Source organism: Hemicordylus capensis, chromosome 1 (assembly GCF_027244095.1).
Source record: "Hemicordylus capensis ecotype Gifberg chromosome 1, rHemCap1.1.pri, whole genome shotgun sequence".
In the NCBI taxonomy this organism is placed as follows: Eukaryota; Metazoa; Chordata; class Lepidosauria; order Squamata; family Cordylidae; genus Hemicordylus; species Hemicordylus capensis.
In genome coordinates this window covers 42,263,054-42,279,647 of record NC_069657.1, presented here as the reverse complement: position 1 = coordinate 42,279,647, position 16,594 = coordinate 42,263,054, and the positions used below count along the sequence as shown (strand labels likewise).

At 44.1% G+C, this 16,594-nt stretch overlaps 1 long non-coding RNA gene across 2 annotated transcripts in view; it reads right to left on the bottom strand.

The window, feature by feature from the left end:
• The window catches only part of LOC128340246 (uncharacterized), a 48,843-nt gene extending 43,291 nt beyond the window's left edge, over positions 1-5,552 (bottom strand). The window contains exon 1 of one of the 2 annotated variants that reach the window (XR_008313548.1): positions 5,435-5,552. This is a non-coding gene — a long non-coding RNA (uncharacterized LOC128340246). The remainder of the gene's footprint in view (positions 1-5,434) is intronic. The other variant, XR_008313547.1, reaches the window with a different exon arrangement.
• Positions 5,553-16,594: the final 11,042 nt, after the last annotated feature.

Sequence of the window (16,594 nt, the reverse complement as noted above, 5' to 3'; positions counted from 1 at the left end):
ATGGATGAGTCCTGCTCTGAATCAGAAAGGACATCCTTGCATTGTGTCCACATGCTTGTGCAGCATGAATATGTGCAAGTGAGCTTCCCTGCCCTTTCTCCCCATAGCAGCCCCAATCCCCCTGATGGTTGGTGAACCTTTGAGAATGGGTGAGATGGGACATGGGGACTTGCAGGGGGAGAGAGATTTGCCCCAAACTGGGTGCATGTACTTTCCATGAAAGAGTCCTGGTGGCCCAGGAACAAAGTTATTTGTGGGGCTCCCCACGTGCCCCAGTGCCAAAGCCACACCCCCTACTTTCCAACCCCACCCTGCCACGCTTCCCACTCTATTTACCTGTGGCTGTGGTGGCTGGTGGGCAGGCTTCTTGGCGTGCTGGCTTCTTCCCGGCCAGCACACCAGCTTCTCCCCATGATGTCACGGCACACAACACTCTCCCTACTCAAATGGGGAAGCCCATGCTCAGGTGCAAGAGAAGCTAGGGTGCCAGCCAGGGAATGGGAGGCCCACATGCTGGCCGGGGAGGGGGCAGAAACCCACCCTGCCACCAAGAGTAAATGGGAAATGGCAGCGGGTGGGGGGTCGTGAGGCCATTGTGGGCCCCTTGACCCTCCAGGCCCAGGGACATTTGCACTTCCTTGTCCAATGGATGCTACACCCATGTTTCATGAGCAGAGGTGCTTGTGCCATTTGAGGGGAATTCCCCTTTCCTTCTGCAACTCCCCACACCTCACCTCACACCAATTCTGAGGGTCCTCAGTTCATAGGAGTGACAATTTTGGAGCTTGGGGGATATCTGTGCAGGGGCATAGCTATAATTGAATGAGGGGGGACAAATGTCCTTGGGCCCTGAGGTAGAGGGTGCCTGCCAGCTTCCCCCCTCCTGCCTCTCAAAAGATGAAACCAGTGGGGTGAGAGGGCAGGGCCCCAGAACATGTTTTTGTCCTAGGGCTGCCTCCAAACTTTCTTTGCCCTTGCTATTGTGGGAAGCAGGGGTGGGGAAGTTACTTGCACTTTTGCTGTTGTGCAAGGATAAGTTAGGAATAGATACAACCCCAACTGTTCTGATGGTCATCAGATCGTAAACATGAATTAAGCCAAATCCTCCTTTCCTTGACAGATCACCAACATTAGAGGAGTTACTTTAGATTTCAGCCAGTGCCACTGAAATATGACAGTCTCATTCCAATCTTCTTGGTGATAGTTCAGAGGGATACTCTTTGTACTTAACTTGTTAAAAGGTGTGTGTGGGGGGGCTGCTGTATATGCAGGAAAAAATGGTTCTTCATGGACAGCTATTGTTCATACAATGAAGTCTTCAGACTTATTTACACACTGTGGTTGGGCAGAGAGCTGCAGCAATGACCTCTGTGTCCTCCGTGATTTCCATGAAGTACAGCTTTTGAAGGATTTAGCTGACTTTACTGCCTACCGAGCCAAAGCCTCAGTTTGACTAAAACCTATTAATAACCACAGAGAGTTAGGAATGAGGGATTTAAAATACAAAAGTGCCGTGCAGATTAAAGGGATGGCGGCACTTTTTAACACTATCAAATACGGCCAGAAGAGAGGAAGTTGCTTAGGGTTTTTAAAAATTTCTTTTGTGGTGGTAGACAGGCAAGGTTGGGCAACATAATGTCTTCTTTCCCCCCAATTTCATAGGCATTTTTTAATATATTTATATTTTTACATTTATATCCCGCTCTTCCTCTAAGGAGCCCAGAGCGGTGTACTACATACTTAAGTTTCTCCTCACAACAACCCTGTGAAGTAGGTTAAGCTGAGAGTGAAGTGACTGGCCCAGAGTCACCCAGCAAGTATCATGGCTGAATGGGGATTGGGACTTGGGTCTCCCTGGTTCTATAGCTCAGTGGCAGAGCATTTGCCTTGCATGCAGAAGGTCACAGTTTCAATCTCTAGCATCTCTAGGGAGGACTGGGAAAGGCTCCTGTCTGCAACGCTGGAGTGCTACTGCCAGTCATTGTAGGCAATACTGAACTTTATGGGTTGTGCTCTGACTCAGTATACTAGGCAGCTTCCTATGTTCCTGTGTTCATCATCATCTTCACCATCAGTCTCCATGTCAGGTAATAATAACATTGCATGTGCTGAATAGCATTTTGTATGCACAACAGGGGAAGGCAATTTTCACTGATTCTCTTCTCCCTCTACAGCCCTTGGTACCTCTAGAATATATGTCCCTGAAGATACTATAGCCTTCAGGGACATATTTTTGGGAGGCATAGAGGGGATGGATTGATGAACATCAACCCTATTGCATGAGAGAAACATCATTTTGTGCCTAGAGTCTTTGGAGGAGGCGGCATATAATAAAATTTTAATTAAAAATAAAATTTGGTTCTTCTTCTTCTTCTTCTTCTTCTTCTTCTTCTTCTTCTTCTTCTTCTTCTTCTTCTTCTTCTTCTTCTCACCACCACCACCACCACCACTACTACTGCTACCACTTTTACTAACAACAAAAAAATAGTTGTAAAAGCGGTTTGCATAGCCAAAGGATTGAGAAGATGGTTCATTGTTATAAATGGGCCAAATAATGGGACCAAGGAGGAGAATGCAAAAAACAGAGAAGAAGGACCAACACTGATCCCTGAGGAATTCCTACAGAAAGGGGAGAAAGTTGAAAAGAAACTCAGTAAACTTTACAAGAGGGGTGCACAACTTTGGCCATCTCTTTTTGAAAATCGGAGTTACATTAGCTACTTTCCAGTCCTCTGGAACAGAGTCTGACTGTAGGGAAAATTTACATATTTTTGCTAGGAGAGCCACACTTTCACATTTGAGTTCCTTCAGAACTCTTGGGTGGATGCTATCTAGCCTTGGCGATTTGTTAATTTTTTGTTTTTCAAGAAAGTTTAGAACATTCTCTCTCATCACCTCTAATTGGCCAGTTCTTCAGCCTCCAAGCCCGAAAAGCTCAGTTATAGAGTGGGTATATGGTCAGTATCTTCCACTGTGAAGACAGATGCAAAAAGCTAATTCAGCTTCTCTGCTATCTCCTTATCACCCTTAATAATCCCTTTCATGCCCTCATCATCTAAGGGTCGAACCACCTCCCTGGCAGGCTTTCTGCTTCTGATATATTTAAATACATTTTTGTTATTCCTCTAGATACTTCTAGCTATATGCTCCTCAAACTCTATTTTTGCATCCCTTATTTCACCTTTCACATACTGTTTCATCCTTGTGTATTATTGTACTCCCCCCACCAAGTAACAGTATATGGGATATAATGAGCAAACACGTTGAAAAGTCAGAGGTGTGTGTAAAAATGTTGGATATAATGCAGTGTGATCTCTCCCCATCCATGTTTTCAAATGAATTATTCAGATCTTTGCCACAAAAAAGAGCCTTTCTTGCCATATCCCTGCCTGGAACAAGGAATAATTACAATAATAGCTTGCAATTATACAGCCGTCCTCATTAAGTAAACATTTAAAGACATTAATGAATTACTCTTAATAGTGCCCCTTTGCAAAGATGAGTGTGATTGTCTTATGATGCAGACGGAGTAATTCTCTTCATCACAAGCAGAGTTCCTAAATGCTACATACAAAACAACATCACTTATTTTGCAATTTTATTCAGCAGCAGGCAAAGGCCTCTCTTTATCATCCATTGTACAGCTCCTAATTTTCCTGTAGCCTCTTAATAAATAAGGCTTACTTATTTATGCATAAGATAAGACTGGCTGACATCCAGAGTTGATATTCCGAGCAAGGATGCACCAGTGCAGCAAGAGTGCAGTTAGTTGAACATAACATTTAAACTAAATGTACTAGTGCAGGGGGAAGTGGCAATTTTTGATGCCCTCTTTTCCCCAGGAAGCTCTCTGTACCACTCAAAAATATGTCTGCAAGGACTACACAACCTTCAGGGACATTTGGGTTGTTCACTCACTGTACATCCTTGCTCTGGATGCCAGCTGGTGTTATCTTATGAATGTTTACTAAGAAGTAAGTCAAGAGAGGAGAGCTGGTCTTGTGGTAGCAAGCAAGTTGTCCCCTTTGCTTAGCAGAGTTTGTATTCGGATGGGTGACTTCATGTGAGCGCTGTCAGATATTCCCCTTAGGGGATGAGATCATATCTCAGTGAAAGCACATCTGCATATGCAGAAGGTTCCAGATTCAATCTCTGGCAGCTCCGGGTAGAACTGGGGGAGAGACTCCTGCCTGAAACAATGGAGAGCTGCTGCCAGTCAGTGTAGATAATACTGAGCTAGATGCACCAATGGTCTGACTCAGTAGAAGGCAGTTTCCTATGTTTCTAAGTCCTACTACCATATGAATTATGAGATCTTTCTGCTCAGTCATTCTGGAGTTATAGTATGGGGTATGAAAATGGGGTTACTATTCCTTTTATATAAAGGCAAGGATCAATTTTCTGCAAATGAGGCTTGGATAATGGACAGTATGGAGAATTAATTTCCAGAAATTTTTGTAACTTTCAGCCATGAAACAAAGCAGCCATGGCATTTATAAACCCTTTTAGAAACTTGAAAAAAAATATTAAAATGAGTAAACCAATATCCTTGAAAGTCTGCACACTTAGAGGCAAGTCTCACGATCGGTGAGACTCACCGAAATGAGGTCAGCGAGGAGAGCGGGCTTGGCCTGCTCTCCCCGCAGATGATACAGGCAGGATCAGCCACCCACATGACTGCCGGCTCTGTCACGGAGCCGCAGAGAGCTGTGGGGATCGGGGGCCACATGGCCCCCAGAAGTTTCAGGAAACCCCGTGCAAGTGTGTGAGGCATCCTGGAGAGATCCCCAGGGCCGGGAGGCTTGTTTCAGCATCCCAGCAGGGGGGTCTCCTCATGTGTTGCTGTGGAGCAGAGCCACATCGCAGTAATACATGATCAAAAAGACAGGGTTAGCGGAGCGCTTGCTCCGCTAACCTCATCTAAGGGGAGAGGTAAGTTAGCGGGTTACCCGCTTTGGAGAAACTGGGCTCACCTGTGAGCCCGGTGGTTCTCACGTTCTGCCAAAATCGGGCTAGGCTTCAGTGAGTGGTCTGAAAGTGGACTAGAAATGGAACCAAGCAGCCAGTTCCATTAGCAATAAATGAATTGCTTCTAAAGGTTCTATGTCCATATTGGTGCTGTTTCACCTTGAAGTTACCTCCAAGTTGGCGGTAATCATCATTTACACTTCCTTCTTCCTGAAACAGTGAAATGATGTGTATTATCAGACTTTTTGTTATGAATTTTTGAGCTAATTGAAAACCATGCATTCTTCTCCAGGCAATGTAGCATCTTTTCCCCTACTCTCTCTAGAATTAAGCTTTGGCAAAGGGAAGAGGAAGAATTTGGCATTTAGAGGTGCTGAAATACTTGCCTCATCTGCTGGATCACTTGGTTTCAAACCTCCTCCAGCTGTTACAAATTCCTGTTGTAGAACAGAAAAGTATTTCTTACCTTACACTCATTTCTGTATTTAAAATGAGCACAACAGCTTTGCCATGATTATCCAATCTATTATTGGGATAGGATAATCAAGCTGCCCCTGCAAGATCCTGCTTCTTCTGCATCCTCCACACCACTGAGCCTGACCATTGAGCTTTAGCCATCACCAAGGAGACAATGAGCACATCATAATAGAGAAATCAACAGTGATGTCATAATTGACACCTGCAGCGGTGGGGGCAAAGTGTCCTCCTTCAACACTGGGGAGCTGGTGGACACCTGAAGCTGGTGGACACCTGAAATTGGTTGCCAAGAAATTTAGCTCCAGCAAACGGAAATACTTTTTCACACCATGCATAATCAACTTGTGGAATTCTCTGTCACAAGATATGGTGTTGGCTACTAGTTTGAATGGCTTTAAAAGGGTTTTGGATAACTTTATGGAGGAGATGTCTATCAATGGCTACTAGTCGGAGGACTATAGGCCACCTCCAAACTCAGAGGCAAGATTCCTCGGAATACCAATTGCAGGGGAGTAAAAGCAGGAAGAGGTGATAACGTACCCCCTCCCCGCCGCCACTTCCAACAACTCCCCTGAAGAGGGTAAGTTTTAAAAAAAAATTTTTAAAAATCCCCGTACAGTTGGGGGATGTTCGATCCAGGGTTGGACTGAATGGGATGGTTTGAACCAAACAGGTTTGACGTCGAACAGGTTTGACATCGAACCTTTTTGCACATCCGTATTGGTTTGTGTGTCATCCTTGCAACTGGGGGTGTGGGGGCAATTCATTGATTATTACAAACAAACACAAAGAGATCTGATCACTTGACATAAAGGCAAGCCCACATGAACAGGACAGCCCACGGATAAACTGAACCAATTATAGTAATTGTATTATGGTACACTCCTCTATAGTGTCACCTTAAGTGGCACAGTGGGGAAATGCTTGACTAACAAGCAGAAGGCTGCCTGTTTGAATCTCCACTGGTATGTTTCCCAGACTTTCTCATACCGATATCGGGCAGCAGAGATATAGGAAGATATATAAAGGCATCATCTCATACTGCGTGGGAGGAGGCAATGGTAAACCCCTCCTGTATTCTACCCAAAGAAAACCACAGGGCTCTGTGTGTGCCAGGAGTCAAAATCGACTTGATGGCACACTTTACTTTACCTCCTCCATCAGTTCACTGTAGGTATTTTCTCCCATCCCACCCTGTTTATAGTGAGTAATCATTTTGGAAGAGTTATTGCATGGACATCTCTGCCACAAGATGTGGTTACAGCCAACAACCTGGATGGCTTTAAGAGGGATTTGGATAAATTCATGGAGGAGAGGTCTATTAATGGCTACTAGTCGGAGGGCTATAGGCCACCTTCAGCCTCCAAAGCAGGGTGCCTCTGAGTACCGGTTGCAGGGGAGTAACAGCAGGAGAGAGGGCATGCCCTCAACTCCTGCCTATAGGCTTCCAGCAGCATCTGGTGGGCCACTGTGTGAAACAGGATGCTGGACTAGATAGGCCTTGGGCCTGATACAGCAGGGCTGTTCTTATGTTCTTATGACTTCCCATTGGCTCTGTAGAGTGATGAAAGGAGAGAACATTTCAAAGGAAAAGACAAACCAGGTTAATATAGCCTAGATACTTGAAGCTGTAAAGTTCAGTTACACTGGGGAAAACAAAATGGGACATTCTTTATAGGGCCCATCCTTTTAATGATCTTTGCAGGTTAAATCTGGGATATTGAATTGGGCCCAGGAAGCTGGGGAAAGCTAGAACAGATGCCAGAGTGCCAGTATAATGCATTTTAACCAATGAGCCACTCTTCTTGGGAAGTGAACTGTCCTTCCTGTTCTTTGTCTGAAGTAATTAGGATAACTACCCAACATACTATATAAATTGTGGTCCTCTGACAGAATTCTTTTTAAAATCCCTGGCTCTACATTTTCCAAAATACGTGTCTTTCTTTCGACTCGTTAACTTATACGATACATCTGAACAAGAACAGACTATAAAATGGACTTGCCTCAGATTAGACAGCCTAAATGGAAGAATCACCCCCTCACTCCTTTCTCCTTCTGCAAGTTTGCCTAAATTTAATTAGGGTTACTGATAGAGTGATTTACATGCTACTACCCACAATGCTTGGCTCTCCTTTGTAATGCCTTTCCAGTTGGAAATTGCAATGACCTATATATGGCTATCACTGTATACCCTTGGCTAACTGGAGTTGAAGAAATAGATGTGCTGTGAAATCTGTGCAATTATTATTTCGGCCTTATCAGAATAACTGGAAAAGTTATTTTCAGGGTACTCCCCTCCCCCACACATATCTTAGTGACTATATTAGTTCTGATGCTATCCTAGGGACAGCTTATCTATAATGACTTATGAATTTGCAACTTAAAACTAAGTGTTCTTTTTTCTGTGCTGTGATATATCTTCAGAGTCCAGCAAACTCTCTGGGGCATCAGTGAATCAGTTAAGGCCAGACCAACTTAGAATATGGAAATGCTTATTTTTCTGGATATTTGACCTCCAAAGAAAGATTCTCCCACAACCAAGAATAATGGGGAGGTGTCATAATTTCTTTATAGCATAATCAAAGAGGCCAGGAACACCCCCTCCCCGCCACACACATACACACCAGAACAGGTTAGATTATCAATATTTTTGTTTTGTCTTTCATTAGTTTCTCCATCTGACGTCTCAAGCATCTGCTTTGCAAGGACATGGTCTGAAATTCATTCCCTAGCATCCCCAGGTAGGGCTGGGAGAGACTCCTGCCTGAAATCTTGGGGAGCTGCTGCCAGTCAGTGTAGGCAATACTGAGCTAGATGGACAATGGCCCAACTCAGTAGAAGGCAGCTTCCTATATCACCAGAAGGCCCTCCCCCAGGGACATCATGGACAGTCAGAAACCCCAACTTCTCAGTAGCCACATGACCAGAAATGTGCCATTTACACTCCACTATTAGGTGTGACTGAAAATCATAATAAGGGAAATGGAATAAGACATTCTGCAGAGGTACAGTCAGGCCTGCACAACATGATAACCAGGAAGTTGAAAGCAGTAGGGGTGTACATGGAACCAGCTGGCCCGGTTCAGTTCAAGTCTGGATCAAACACGAACCAGACCAGGCTAGTTCGGCACAGCACCCCCTCCGTTTGGTTCGGGCTGGGTGGGTTCGCGGACCTTTTAAAAATAAATAAATAAATAAATAAATTTACCTTACCCCCTTTGGGGGAGTTGTTGGAAACGGGGTGTGTGTGTGTGTGTGTCTGTAGAGGTACCCCCTCCCCCTGCCGGCCTCCCTTACAGCCTAAACCGGCCCATTTGGCTGGCTCTTCAGCCCATTCAGGCCTTCCCCCCTCCGGTGTGGTGGCCATTTTGGAGGCCACCATGCCTGCAATTGGCCTCTGTGTGACCCAGGCCAGGGGATGGTTCAGTTCAACCCTGAACCGTTGAAACAAACAGGTTCGACGTAGAACACTTTCAACGTCGAACCCGTTTGCACATCCCCAGAAAGCGGTGCAGTAACCACGTGCTGGGGTCTGATAGCGGCTGGACAATCCCTCTGTTTCTGCTGATCCAGGCACAGCAGGCTATATTAGGTTTCTCAGCCTTTCAGGAGACCCCTGTACAAGACCCATGGTTAGTGCAAACTTGGAAGCTAACAGGTTGTTCAGGCAGGTCTGGATACAATGGTTTTCTTCAGTTCACCAACTTCTGCTGTAATTTTGTTGATGTTAATGTATCAAAACCTTTGAGTTGCACTAGGCAGAACTTAAAGGAAGCAAATTTCTCACTATTATAGACATCAAGGTTATATCCAGAAATAGTGGGACAAAGAACAAAGATGAGGCCATCTCCTTTTTCATTTAGGCTGGCAAAACAGGCTGGTTCTCAGGTGAAACTCAACTGTCAACACCAGTCCATCTTCATATTTTCCATTAGTGACCTGGATGTGAAAGGATGAAAGAACTCACAGTCCCGCTACATTTACTAACTGGAAAAAAATAAGGCCAGCTTTTTACAGTGAAAATTTGCTTTGTTCATATTATTCCACTTTAGAGGGAAGAAAACTCAGAATGATAAAAAGTTTGGATCAGTCTTTTTCTTCCCTCTGCATTTATCTATTAAAAAATATAGGGGTGTTATGAGGGATGGAAGGTCTCTGTATGCCTCCCACCCAGTTCTTCAAATTCTATATCTTACATGGACTATTACAATCCATACAATATTGTTAATGATGATGATGATGATGATGATGATGACGACTGACTGACTGACTGACATCCTGGCTAATATTGCATGCACTGAAAACCATTTTGTGCACAAAGGGAAGGAGTGATTTTCACAGATTGACCGTTCCCTCTGCTGCCCACTGTGCCTTCCAAAAATATGTCCCTGAAAGTTGAGAGACCCTCTGGAACATATTTTCTGGAGACACAGAACGTTGCAGGAAGAAGGAGATATCTGCAAAAATACAATACTATACAATATGTTAGTACAAATTGTATAGTATACATATTGTATATATACATACTATACATGTATGTATATATGTATGTATTATCGGTCACAACATTCAAACCACCTGTTCAAGCAAGCAGAAATTTGGCAAAAAGCAACTACATGATAAATTCCACTAACTGTCCAGATTTGGTGCAGATCTGTTGAGAAATAACTAAGATACAGCAATTTGTAAATAGACTTGTAGATGCTATTTTTCATATGAAAGTGCCTTAAATTTTGCCAAGTGTACTCTACTTCTCATTTTGTTTTGTTTTCCTTTAAATGCATTGAAAAATTATTCTCTTTGTTATTATTTTTATTGTTTTGTAAAAAGTACAATAACATACAGTGAGATGCAGCTCATCTAAAATGCACCAGTACAAACCAAGAGTTATTTTCACACAAGGCTTTTAGTTTGCATCTCCTCTGGAATGGAGGGTGTGCATTCACATATTGGCCAGATTTACCCTAAAGTCCCTGCGAGTTATTGGGGAGCAATTCACGCACAATTTGGGTTTTTCATTGCACATTAGAGTATATCCCAATACCTGGAGTTTACAAAAAAATCACATTTGCATTGGTTTTGGGAGGCAACTTCAAACTCGCAGTAAAACTCACAGTATACTCATGGTGAAGACTGCTATCTGAAAATGTCCCGGGGCTGGGGGAGAATTGTCAAGGTAACCACTATTAGGAGTGTGCACAAAATTAGTTTGCCTAGTTTGGTTCGAGTCTGACCCAGGCCATGCAAATGGCCAGGGCACATGTGCAGCATCCTCCAAAATGGCCACTACAACCAGGGAAAGGGCCTGAATGGCCCCAAAATGGGCCGAAACAGCCCTTAGAGGACAGGGGGAAGGCCAGCGGGGGGGAGACTGTGGACACCCAACATGGCCACGCCAGCACCCCCCAAGGCCACTGGTCACTCACCAGTGAGTGATTCTTAAAAGAACATTTTTTTAAAAAAATGTTAGAACCCCCAGACTGGACCTGAGCCAGCTGAGCGGGTTCTACTCAAGGTCAAGCCGAACTGGGCCTATTCCGGTATGAGGGCGATCCCTTGAATCGGCCCATTTCAATGGCAAACTGGCTCGATCTTGAGCTGGTTCGCACATCCCTAACCAGTACCAAGTAAGTACAGTGTAGGGAAATTTTAGGGTTTGTAAACCTCTGCAGTCACTGATGCAGAATGTCTTTCGAGAATGACTTGTAAAGAAAGCATGGACTGGATGTAACTGTTAACATAGTATAGAAAAGGATAACCCTCTATTGGAACCCAAACCAAACTGCTTTGAGGTAAATTGGTAATACAGTCCATTTAAAATCATATTTTGCATATGCTATATGGTCCTGTGACATGACTGAACTTATACTTTTTCTTCTTCTTTTTGTAGTTTAGTCTATGGGACTCTACATATAATGGTCTATGGGACTCTACATATAATGGTCTTCTTTTTGTAGTTTAGTCTATGGGACTCTACATATAATGGTCCCATTTATCTTCACAGTATGAAATTGTGTGTGAGAGAGAGAGCGGGATGGTGGGGGGGGGCGCTATTGTTTGATGCAAAGTGTCAAGGAAACAACAACAAAAAATCCTTTTCGCCTTGAGTCATCTTTTATGGCTGGCGACTGATCTGAATTTTTGGATAGGGATTATGTGCCTTAATGAATTTTAATGAGAAGGAATTTAGGAAACAAAGCCTCACACTGGCTTGAAAGCAGTGAGGGTGATGCTTGCTGAGGTCACTCAAGAGTGACTAATTTTTAGCAATACTATAAACATGCCCACATTTGCTATGGTAAATCTAGTACAGACAGCAATTAGCATGAGGGTTCACCTTGGGGCCCATCAGCAAGGGGAGAGAAGGACATGGCACTTGATACTGGTAAATGACTCAGTGAAGGGAGGGGGGGTCCCAATATATATCAGGATGTGGCATTTTAGATATTAAGAGTGCCATTCAAAACAGAACTAAAATAACCTAGCAAATAGTCAGGAATAATGAAAATGTCAAAGAGGCTTTTGAGAGAATTCTGGGAGGATATTTAGGCCTAGAAATATTAGCTGGGTCATGAGGATGTATTTAGAGGTAGTGATGTCATGGACACAGGCACATTAGGCAGCCTTAAACCCTAATTTTGAAGTTCCATTTAGATTTCCTCATATAAATTGCTGTTCTCCTCACAGCCTGCTCACAGACCAGGGTAAATTCCTCATTGTCTTATTCATATTTAGGGACCATATCAAATGAACCTGTAATTGCATGATAATAAAGGTCCAAAAGAAAGTATCAAAAAATAAATGTTTGCCTTATCTTGCCTTGCAGGTCTTTCCTTTCGCTTTTGCTTCTGAACAAGAACTCCCATACTATAGAGGTGATAAATAGTTCCTGTGATGACATCTACCATGTGGGGAGAAACATCTATAACTAGGACATGGTAGCTTTATTTTGCAAAATACTTATCACAGAACAGTGTATCTACGAATGTGTCTGAACTTGAAAGATGGACATAACTGTTGCTCCAGGATTCTCATGGAATCCTCATTGTATGGCACTACACTCAGCTCCCATTTTACACAAACCATGTTCACAGAATCTCAACTGTATTAACAAATATGGAAGGTGAGGTTGGAGAGGAGAGGAGAGGCACCAGGGAAACATATTTGGCCCTTGAGAAGCAAGTGGCAGCAATCACCCAGGAGATTTATATCTCAAGTTGAAGGGAGAGGGGAAAGCACATGATAGTCATTGAAAATAGAAAGGTTTACAAGTCTGGACTAGGGATGTGCAAAAAATTTCGGGCACAGAACAATCTGTGCCCGAAACGAACAATTTCGGGTGATTCGGGGCCGAACCGAATCACCTCCGATGTCCCCCGATATTTTTCGGGCACGAGCCGAATCACCCGAATTTCGGGCATGAAAAATTCGGGTGATTCGATGCACGATTGATTTTTGGCGATTTTTTAAAGTTTTAGTGACTTTGGGGCAGTTCGGGGGCATAGCATGGGATCTGGGCAAAAGGAGTGGGGTGGGGTGGTAGTGGCTAATGGGTGCAGGCTACCACCCCAATTTCAGGGGGATTGGGCAAAGGGCTGGTTTTTGGTAAATTTCTGAAAATTTCATGTCTTTGGGGCAGATTGGGGCATATTGGGGCAGAAAGTGGGGCCTGGGGCAGAATAGTGGGGTGGGGTGGTAGTGCCTAATGGGTGGAGGCTACCACCCCAATTTCAGGGGGTTTGGACAAAGGGGAGATTTTTTGAGAATTTTTGAAGTTTTAGTGACTTTGGGGCAGTTTGGGGGCAGAAAGTGGATCTGCCCCAAAATAGTGGGGTGGGGTGGTAGTGCCTAATGGGTGGAGGCTACCACCCCCATTTCAGGGGGATTGGGCAGAGGGCTGATTTTTTGAGAATTTTTGAAGTTTGGGTGTCTTTGGGGCAGACTTCTGAGGTGTAAATTCTCATTCTATCATAGCAAATGAGATTTTTTTCAATTAAACAACTCTCATGACCCCACTTTCACTTTTTCACACTTTCCTTTACTATGAATAATATGAGGAAGTAATCAGTTTAGCACACTTCACCTTATGAAGACAAACCTCATACAAATAAATTCACCATAATTCACCCCTCTGCCCAATCACTCTTAAATTGGGGATGGGTGGTAGCCTCCACCCATTAGGCGCTATCTACCAGCCCACCCCACTCCTTTGGGGCAGATCCACTTTCTGCCCCCAATCTGCCCCAAAGACACCCAAACTTCAAAAATTCTCAAAAAATCAGCCCTCTGCCCAATCCCCCTGAAATTGGGGTGGTAGCCTCCACCCATTAGGCACTACCACCCCACCCCACTATTTTGGGGCAGATCCACTTTCTGCCCCCAAACTGCCCCAAAGTCACTAAAACTTCAAAAATTCTCAAAAAATCACCCCTTTGTCCAAACCCCCTGAAATTGGGGTGGTAGCCTCCAGCCATTAGGCACTACCACCCCACCCCACTATTCTGCCCCAGGCCCCACTTTCTGCCCCAATATGCCCCAATCTGCCCCAAAGACATGAAATTTTCAGAAATTTACCAAAAACCAGCCCTTTGCCCAATCCCCCTGAAATTGGGGTGGTAGCCTGCACCCATTAGGCACTACCACCCCACCCCACTCCTTTTGCCCAGATCCCATGCTATGCCCCTGAACTGCCCCAAAGTCACTAAAACTTTAAAAATTCACCAAAAATCAGGATTTTGCCCAATCCCCCTGAAATTGGGGTGGTAGACTCTACCCATTGGGCACTACCACCCCACCCCAAAATTTTGCCTTTGGGCCCCTTTTTACCCCCCAAATCGATTCAGATTCGGATTCGGGTTAAATCCAAATCCGAACCGAATCAAGGGTGATTTGGGTGACCCAGATTCGGGCACAAAACAGAACAGGGGTGATTCGGTTCGGGTCCGAGCCGAATCACCCGAAATCCCGAATTGCACACCCCTAGTCTGGACCAGCTACTAGGGTTTTCTAAACATGTAAGCCCAGTTTCTGTTAAACAAAAACTAGAGATGTGAACGAAATGAATTTGTTGATTGATTTTGAATTTGAATCAAATTCCAAAAATTCATTTTGAATTTGAATCAAATTTTGAAAAATCGATTTGAATTTGAATCAAATTGCTTTTTTAATGGGTGACTCATTCAGATCCCTCAAATTACCTAGAACCGAGCTGAATCGATCAAATTTGATTTGATTTCCAAAAGCTCAGCCAATTCCAGTTTTCACGATAGTACTTCTTATTTATATTTCTTGTTCCTCAAAGCACTTCATATACATTATGTCAGGAATACTTAAAACACGGTATCAGACCAGCCTGATAATCCTATTGCGAGGGCATGATCTGCTGGTACATGAAGCAATTCATTACATTTATATCCCACACTTTCTCCAAAGAGCTCAGAGTAGCATAATATAGTTCTAGAGTGTGTATCACAAAAGGAGGTACAAATCTTTCTGTCTCTCAAGTTTTGAGAGTTCATTCTCTATCTAGTATTTTTATTTAAAATAAAATAATATAAAATGAAATAAAATGGTTATTGAAGAGTTTGTTGTCAAGATGTCCAGCAAATCCTCTTGTAGCATTAGGTTGGATCAGTTTCAGTTTGCGACTTTCAAGGACATGGACAAGTTGCTTACAGACATTCACAGTACCACCTGTTCTTTTGACCCTTGCCCTGTGTGGCTTTTACAATGTGGCAGGGAAATTATTGGAGAGGGTTCATCAGTGCTTTTTTGAGGGAGGGCAGGATGCCTCCTTGTCTCAAGGAAGCAATTGTTAGACTACGTTTGAAGAAACCTGCATTGAATCCCTCAGAGCTAGGCAATTATAGGCCAATCTCCAATTAGGAGATATTGCTGCTGAGAGCTGATGCTGCTAAAGTCCCAGCTCCAACATTTTTCATCTTCATCAGGAGATGGCTTTCTTGGAATCGGTAATGGGCTGGATGTGGAAGAACAAACTGAAGTTTAATCCAAACAAGAAGGAAGAAATCATTGTGGGAGGCCAGAATTTGGCAGTGGTTTCTTCCTGTTCTGGATGGGATTACACTCCCCCTGAAAGATTAGGTATGTATCTTGGGACTACTTTGGACCCAAATCTCTCTGCTGATACCTCAGGTTGAGGCAGTGGCCAGGAGCACTTTTTATCAGCTTTGGCTGACACACCAGCTACATCAATTTCTCAAGACAAATGACCTTAAAACTGTGATGCATATGCTGGTAACATCCAGGCTTGACTACTGCAATGCTTTCTAGGTTGGGCTGCCTTTGTATGTAGTTCAGAAACTGTAACTGGTACAGAATGCAGCAGACAAGTTGGTCTCTAGGGCCACCTGTAGAGAACATATTATTCCTATTACACTGGCTGCCAATTAGTTTCTGGGGGAAATGGAAAATGCTGGTTATTACCTATAAAGCCCTGAATGGCTAGGGCCCAGGGTATTTAATAGGGATGTGCAAACAGGTTCGGGTCGATGTTTCAACCCTCAGACCAAACAACCCATGGTTTGGATCAGTCTAGAACCAAACAACCTCGATGGTTCCGGGGGTGGTGGTGGTTGTTGTGAACTTTTTCAAGTTTTCTCTAAAAAAATTTTTTACCTTAAAAGTGCTCGTCGAGGCGGCGGTGGGGGAGGTGTGCATGAGGTTCCCCCTGCCCATTTTTTGGTCCATTAGGGCTTTGCTAAAACAGCGCAGCACCCAAAATGGAGGCCACCGTGCATGTGCAAATGGCCTCTGTGAGGCCTGGCATGGCCCACAGCCTCGCAGAGGCCATTTGCGCATGCATGGTGGCCATTTTTTAAAAAATAAAAAATTTTAAATGGCTGGCAAACAAAAATGGCCTCACAGAGGCCATTTCCGCATGCGCGGCGGGCACCATTTTGGCCACCACACCATTTTATCAAGGACCGAACTGGCCAAAGAATGAGCCTAAAAAGCCCAAGGCGGGCATATTGAAGGCAGGCGGCGGGGAGGGGGAACATCCATGCACCCCCCTGACGCCTCGATGGGCACTTTTAAGGGTTTTTTTTAAACTTTAAAAAGTTTGCGAACCCCCCCAGACTGAACCAACCTGGGGTGGGGGATGTTTCAAGGGGTGCCAGACCAAACT